Source organism: Bufo gargarizans, unplaced genomic scaffold (genome assembly GCF_014858855.1).
Source record: "Bufo gargarizans isolate SCDJY-AF-19 unplaced genomic scaffold, ASM1485885v1 original_scaffold_1046_pilon, whole genome shotgun sequence".
Taxonomy (NCBI): Eukaryota; Metazoa; Chordata; class Amphibia; order Anura; family Bufonidae; genus Bufo; species Bufo gargarizans.
Genome location: NW_025334210.1, coordinates 131789 through 139712, shown reverse-complemented (window position 1 = coordinate 139712; position 7924 = coordinate 131789).

Below are 7924 nucleotides of genomic sequence, written 5' to 3'. Positions count from 1 at the left end.
CCTGACAGCAGCGCTGTCCAATCACAGCGCAGCGCTCAGAGCCAGGGAGAAAAAATACCTCTGTGGCTCTGAGCTGCGATTGGACAGTGCACTGCTAAAGTGCACTTAGATCCCTGGGCGCCGCTCCGTTCACCCGCTGTGGCCCCCGGTATTTTCAACATTCAGAGCAAGACGGAGGAGACGCCAGTGTCTCTCCTTCTCCCTGACAGCAGCGCTGTCCAATCACAGCGCAGCGCTCAGAGCCAGGGCGAAAAAATACCTCTGTGGCTCTGAGCTGCGATTGGACAGTGCACTGCTAAAGTGCACTTAGATCCCTGGGCGCTGCTCCGTTCACCCGCTGTGGCCCCTGGTATTTTCAACATTCAGAGCAAGGCGGATGAGACGCCAGTGTCTCACCTTCTCCCTGACAGTAGCGCTGTCCAATCACAGTACAGAGCTTAGAGCCAGGGAGAAAAAATACCTCTGTGGCTCTGAGCTGCGATTGGACAGTGCACTGCTAAAGTGCACTTAGATCCCTGGGCGCCGCTCCGTTCACCCGCTGTGGCCCCCGGTATTTTCAACATTCAGAGCAAGGTGGAGGAGACGCCAGTGTCTCTCCTTCTCCCTGACAGCAGCGCTGTCCAATCGCAGCGCAGCGCTCAGAGCCAGGGAGAAAAAATACCTCTGTGGCTCTGAGCTGCGATTGGACAGTGCACTGCTAAAGTGCACTTAGATCCCTGGGCGCCGCTCCGTTCACCCGCTGTGGCCCCTGGTATTTTCAACATTCAGAGCAAGGCGGAGGAGACGCCAGTGTCTCTCCTTCTCCCTGACAGTAGCGCTGTCCAATCACAGCGCAGCGCTTAGAGCCAGGGAGAAAAAATACCTCTGTGGCTCTGAGCTGCGATTGGACAGTGCACTGCTAAAGTGCACTTAGATCCCTGGGCGCCGCTCCGTTCACCCGCTGTGGCCCCCGGTATTTTCAACATTCAGAGCAAGGCGGAGGAGACGCCAGTGTCTCTCCTTCTCCCTGACAGCAGCGCTGTCCAATCACAGCGCAGCGCTCAGAGCCAGGGAGAAAAAATACCTCTGTGGCTCTGAGCTGCGATTGGACAGTGCACTGCTAAAGTGCACTTAGATCCCTGGGCGCCGCTCCGTTCACCCGCTGTGGCCCCCGGTATTTTCAACATTCAGAGCAAGGCGGAGGAGACGCCAGTGTCTCTCCTTCTCCCTGACAGCAGCGCTGTCCAATCACAGCGCAGCGCTCAGAGCCAGGGAGAAAAAATACCTCTGTGGCTCTGAGCTGCGATTGGACAGTGCACTGCTAAAGTGCACTTAGATCCCTGGGCGCCGCTCCGTTCACCCGCTGTGGCCCCCGGTATTTTCAACATTCAGAGCAAGACGGAGGAGACGCCAGTGTCTCTCCTTCTCCCTGACAGCAGCGCTGTCCAATCACAGCGCAGCGCTCAGAGCCAGGGAGAAAAAATACCTCTGTGGCTCTGAGCTGCGATTGGACAGTGCACTGCTAAAGTGCACTTAGATCCCTGGGCGCTGCTCCGTTCACCCGCTGTGGCCCCTGGTATTTTCAACATTCAGAGCAAGGCGGATGAGACGCCAGTGTCTCACCTTCTCCCTGACAGTAGCGCTGTCCAATCACAGCTCAGAGCTCAGAGCCAGGGAGAAAAAATACCTCTGTGGCTCTGAGCTGCGATTGGACAGTGCACTGCTAAAGTGCACTTAGATCCCTGGGCGCTGCTCCGTTCACCCGCTGTGGCCCCTGGTATTTTCAACATTCAGAGCAAGGCGGATGAGACGCCAGTGTCTCACCTTCTCCCTGACAGTAGCGCTGTCCAATCACAGCGCAGAGCTTAGAGCCAGGGAGAAAAAATACCTCTGTGGCTCTGAGCTGCGATTGGACAGTGCACTGCTAAAGTGCACTTAGATCCCTGGGCGCCGCTCCGTTCACCCGCTGTGGCCCCCGGTATTTTCAACATTCAGAGCAAGGCGGATGAGACGCCAGTGTCTCACCTTCTCCCTGACAGTAGCGCTGTCCAATCACAGTACAGAGCTTAGAGCCAGGGAGAAAAAATACCTCTGTGGCTCTGAGCTGCGATTGGACAGTGCACTGCTAAAGTGCACTTAGATCCCTGGGCGCCGCTCCGTTCACCCGCTGTGGCCCCCGGTATTTTCAACATTCAGAGCAAGGCGGAGGAGACGCCAGTGTCTCTCCTTCTCCCTGACAGTAGCGCTGTCCAATCGCAGCGCAGAGCTTAGAGCCAGGGAGAAAAAATACCTCTGTGGCTCTGAGCTGCGATTGGACAGTGCACTGCTAAAGTGCACTTAGATCCCTGGGCGCCGCTCCGTTCACCCGCTGTGGCCCCCGGTATTTTCAACATTCAGAGCAAGGCGGAGGAGACGCCAGTGTCTCTCCTTCTCCCTGACAGTAGCGCTGTCCAATCGCAGCGCAGCGCTCAGAGCCAGGGAGAAAAAATACCTCTGTGGCTCTGAGCTGCGATTGGACAGTGCACTGCTAAAGTGCACTTAGATCCCTGGGCGCCGCTCCGTTCACCCGCTGTGGCCCCCGGTATTTTCAACATTCAGAGCAAGGCGGAGGAGACGCCAGTGTCTCTCCTTCTCCCTGACAGCAGCGCTGTCCAATCGCAGCGCAGAGCTTAGAGCCAGGGAGAAAAAATACCTCTGTGGCTCTGAGCTGCGATTGGACAGTGCACTGCTAAAGTGCACTTAGATCCCTGGGCGCCGCTCCGTTCACCCGCTGTGGCCCCCGGTATTTTCAACATTCAGAGCAAGGCGGAGGAGACGCCAGTGTCTCACCTTCTCCCTGACAGCAGCGCTGTCCAATCACAGCGCAGAGCTTAGAGCCAGGGAGAAAAAATACCTCTGTGGCTCTGAGCTGCGATTGGACAGTGCACTGCTAAAGTGCACTTAGATCCCTGGGCGCCGCTCCGTTCACCCGCTGTGGCCCCCGGTATTTTCAACATTCAGAGCAAGGCGGAGGAGACGCCAGTGTCTCACCTTCTCCCTGACAGCAGCGCTGTCCAATCACAGCGCAGAGCTTAGAGACAGGGAGAAAAAATACCTCTGTGGCTCTGAGCTGCGATTGGACAGTGCACTGCTAAAGTGCACTTAGATCCCTGGGCGCCGCTCCGTTCACCCGCTGTGGCCCCCGGTATTTTCAACATTCAGAGCAAGGCGGAGGAGACGCCAGTGTCTCACCTTCTCCCTGACAGCAGCGCTGTCCAATCACAGCGCAGAGCTTAGAGCCAGGGAGAAAAAATACCTCTGTGGCTCTGAGCTGCGATTGGACAGTGCACTGCTAAAGTGCACTTAGATCCCTGGGCGCCGCTCCGTTCACCCGCTGTGGCCCCAGGTATTTTCAACATTCAGAGCAAGGCGGAGGAGACGCCAGTGTCTCTCCTTCTCCCTGACAGCAGCGCTGTCCAATCACAGCGCAGCGCTTAGAGCCAGGGAGAAAAAATACCTCTGTGGCTCTGAGCTGCGATTGGACAGTGCACTGCTAAAGTGCACTTAGATCCCTGGGCGCCGCTCCGTTCACCCGCTGTGGCCCCCGGTATTTTCAACATTCAGAGCAAGGCGGAGGAGACGCCAGTGTCTCTCCTTCTCCCTGACAGTAGCGCTGTCCAATCACAGCGCAGAGCTCAGAGCCAGGGAGAAAAAATACCTCTGTGGCTCTGAGCTGTGATTGGACAGTGCACTGCTAAAGTGCACTTAGATCCCTGGGCGCCGCTCCGTTCACCCGCTGTGGCCCCCGGTATTTTCAACATTCAGAGCAAGGTGGAGGAGACGCCAGTGTCTCTCCTTCTCCCTGACAGTAGCGCTGTCCAATCACAGCGCAGCGCTCAGAGCCAGGGAGAAAAAATACCTCTGTGGCTCTGAGCTGCGATTGGACAGTGCACTGCTAAAGTGCACTTAGATCCCTGGGCGCCGCTCCGTTCACCCGCTGTGGCCCCCGGTATTTTCAACATTCAGAGCAAGGTGGAGGAGACGCCAGTGTCTCTCCTTCTCCCTGACAGCAGCGCTGTCCAATCGCAGCGCAGCGCTCAGAGCCAGGGAGAAAAAATACCTCTGTGGCTCTGAGCTGCGATTGGACAGTGCACTGCTAAAGTGCACTTAGATCCCTGGGCGCCGCTCCGTTCACCCGCTGTGGCCCCTGGTATTTTCAACATTCAGAGCAAGGCGGAGGAGACGCCAGTGTCTCTCCTTCTCCCTGACAGTAGCGCTGTCCAATCACAGCGCAGAGCTCAGAGCCAGGGAGAAAAAATACCTCTGTGGCTCTGAGCTGCGATTGGACAGTGCACTGCTAAAGTGCACTTAGATCCCTGGGCGCCGCTCCGTTCACCCGCTGTGGCCCCCGGTATTTTCAACATTCAGAGCAAGGCGGATGAGACGCCAGTGTCTCTCCTTCTCCCTGACAGTAGCGCTGTCCAATCGCAGCGCAGCGCTCAGAGCCAGGGAGAAAAAATACCTCTGTGGCTCTGAGCTGCGATTGGACAGTGCACTGCTAAAGTGCACTTAGATCCCTGGGCGCCGCTCCGTTCACCCGCTGTGGCCCCTGGTATTTTCAACATTCAGAGCAAGGTGGAGGAGACGCCAGTGTCTCTCCTTCTCCCTGACAGCAGCGCTGTCCAATCGCAGCGCAGCGCTCAGAGCCAGGGAGAAAAAATACCTCTGTGGCTCTGAGCTGCGATTGGACAGTGCACTGCTAAAGTGCACTTAGATCCCTGGGCGCCGCTCCGTTCACCCGCTGTGGCCCCTGGTATTTTCAACATTCAGAGCAAGGCGGAGGAGACGCCAGTGTCTCTCCTTCTCCCTGACAGTAGCGCTGTCCAATCGCAGCGCAGCGCTCAGAGCCAGGGAGAAAAAATACCTCTGTGGCTCTGAGCTGCGATTGGACAGTGCACTGCTAAAGTGCACTTAGATCCCTGGGCGCCGCTCCGTTCACCCGCTGTGGCCCCCGGTATTTTCAACATTCAGAGCAAGGCGGAGGAGACGCCAGTGTCTCTCCTTCTCCCTGACAGTAGCGCTGTCCAATCACAGCGCAGAGCTTAGAGCCAGGGAGAAAAAATACCTCTGTGGCTCTGAGCTGCGATTGGACAGTGCACTGCTAAAGTGCACTTAGATCCCTGGGCGCCGCTCCGTTCACCCGCTGTGGCCCCCGGTATTTTCAACATTCAGAGCAAGGTGGAGGAGACGCCAGTGTCTCTCCTTCTCCCTGACAGTAGCGCTGTCCAATCGCAGCGCAGCGCTCAGAGCCAGGGAGAAAAAATACCTCTGTGGCTCTGAGCTGCGATTGGACAGTGCACTGCTAAAGTGCACTTAGATCCCTGGGCGCCGCTCCGTTCACCCGCTGTGGCCCCCGGTATTTTCAACATTCAGAGCAAGGTGGAGGAGACGCCAGTGTCTCTCCTTCTCCCTGACAGCAGCGCTGTCCAATCACAGCGCAGCGCTCAGAGCCAGGGAGAAAAAATACCTCTGTGGCTCTGAGCTGCGATTGGACAGTGCACTGCTAAAGTGCACTTAGATCCCTGGGCGCCGCTCCGTTCACCCGCTGTGGCCCCCGGTATTTTCAACATTCAGAGCAAGGTGGAGGAGACGCCAGTGTCTCTCCTTCTCCCTGACAGCAGCGCTGTCCAATCGCAGCGCAGCGCTCAGAGCCAGGGAGAAAAAATACCTCTGTGGCTCTGAGCTGCGATTGGACAGTGCACTGCTAAAGTGCACTTAGATCCCTGGGCGCCGCTCCGTTCACCCGCTGTGGCCCCTGGTATTTTCAACATTCAGAGCAAGGCGGAGGAGACGCCAGTGTCTCTCCTTCTCCCTGACAGTAGCGCTGTCCAATCGCAGCGCAGCGCTCAGAGCCAGGGAGAAAAAATACCTCTGTGGCTCTGAGCTGCGATTGGACAGTGCACTGCTAAAGTGCACTTAGATCCCTGGGCGCCGCTCCGTTCACCCGCTGTGGCCCCCGGTATTTTCAACATTCAGAGCAAGGCGGAGGAGACGCCAGTGTCTCTCCTTCTCCCTGACAGTAGCGCTGTCCAATCACAGCGCAGAGCTTAGAGCCAGGGAGAAAAAATACCTCTGTGGCTCTGAGCTGCGATTGGACAGTGCACTGCTAAAGTGCACTTAGATCCCTGGGCGCCGCTCCGTTCACCCGCTGTGGCCCCCGGTATTTTCAACATTCAGAGCAAGGTGGAGGAGACGCCAGTGTCTCTCCTTCTCCCTGACAGTAGCGCTGTCCAATCGCAGCGCAGCGCTCAGAGCCAGGGAGAAAAAATACCTCTGTGGCTCTGAGCTGCGATTGGACAGTGCACTGCTAAAGTGCACTTAGATCCCTGGGCGCCGCTCCGTTCACCCGCTGTGGCCCCCGGTATTTTCAACATTCAGAGCAAGGCGGAGGAGACGCCAGTGTCTCTCCTTCTCCCTGACAGTAGCGCTGTCCAATCGCAGCGCAGAGCTTAGAGCCAGGGAGAAAAAATACCTCTGTGGCTCTGAGCTGCGATTGGACAGTGCACTGCTAAAGTGCACTTAGATCCCTGGGCGCTGCTCCGTTCACCCGCTGTGGCCCCCGGTATTTTCAACATTCAGAGCAAGGCGGAGGAGACGCCAGTGTCTCTCCTTCTCCCTGACAGCAGCGCTGTCCAATCACAGCGCAGCGCTTAGAGCCAGGGAGAAAAAATACCTCTGTGGCTCTGAGCTGCGATTGGACAGTGCACTGCTAAAGTGCACTTAGATCCCTGGGCGCCGCTCTATGCAGCCTGCTACTTAGTTCATATTTTTTGGACCGATGAAAGGTCCTCTTTAACTCATTTATACAAGTGTCGGTAGCGGTATCACAGACCCGGCCTCAATAACAGGGCATGCGATACACCGCAATTAACCCCTCAGGTGCCACATCTGAGGGATTAATTGCTGCGGATCGCATGCCCTGTTATTGAGGCCGGGTCTGTGATACCGCTGCCGACACTTGTATTAATATGTTTTACATTCATTGGTGGCGCAGTGACCACAGCTCCTCCCTGCTATCTCCCCATTGGTGGCAGTGGCGGCCGTGTCACCGTGGGGAGGGAGTCCCCCCTTCTCCACTGTGCTAGTGAAGAGAACGTGGCGCGTGCCATATTCTTTAACTGATACTAGGCTGCGCAGCAGTGCGGTGGTCCAGTCGCAAATGGCGACAAGACTAAAAAGTCTTGTTGCCATCTGCAAATTTAAGGCGCGTTGGCAACCGTTTTGGTCGCCATCTGGAGCCCTGCCCCACCAGTTATGTAGTGGATGGCACTGCGCTCAGCAGCAGTAACCAGCTCTGTCCACTGCCAATCTGATATTGATGACAGGGGTGTGCCCCATAGTGGTTATGGGAGCTGTATGGATCTGCATACAATGAGCTCCCTCTAGTGGAGGCTGCAGGTAGCTAGGATTTTATCATGCAATGCTATGACTGGAATTGGCGCTATAAAGAAATATTGCGATTGTCATAGGAAGAGATATCTGCACCCATTTAGTAAGGTGGGGCAGTTGGGCACACGGATGGCGCCCAGGGCTCAGATCTGTAAGCAGCTATCAGGATTATTCTGTGTACCCGATCCATGAACCCTAACATCATTACTGAGGTACCCCGTAGACTGCGACAGACCAGTAGGCCCAGTATAACATGCAATGCCACACGTCTCCTGTAGTTCCCTCAGTGATAATGAAGAAGCCTCTACAGGCCATTACCCGCCTCAGACACGCCTCAGGCTTCTCTCTGCCCTAGCTCAGAACAGGGCGCGCTGTGAACGGCACAGGCTGCGCAGAGAGAAAAACAACCAATAGCAGGAGCGCGGGACAATATGGAGCTTTGTGATTGGTTGCTTCAGGGCTCGCTGGCACGAGGGGAGGGGCTAACGGCCGAGCAGCGGTTGTAATCTGTAGTACT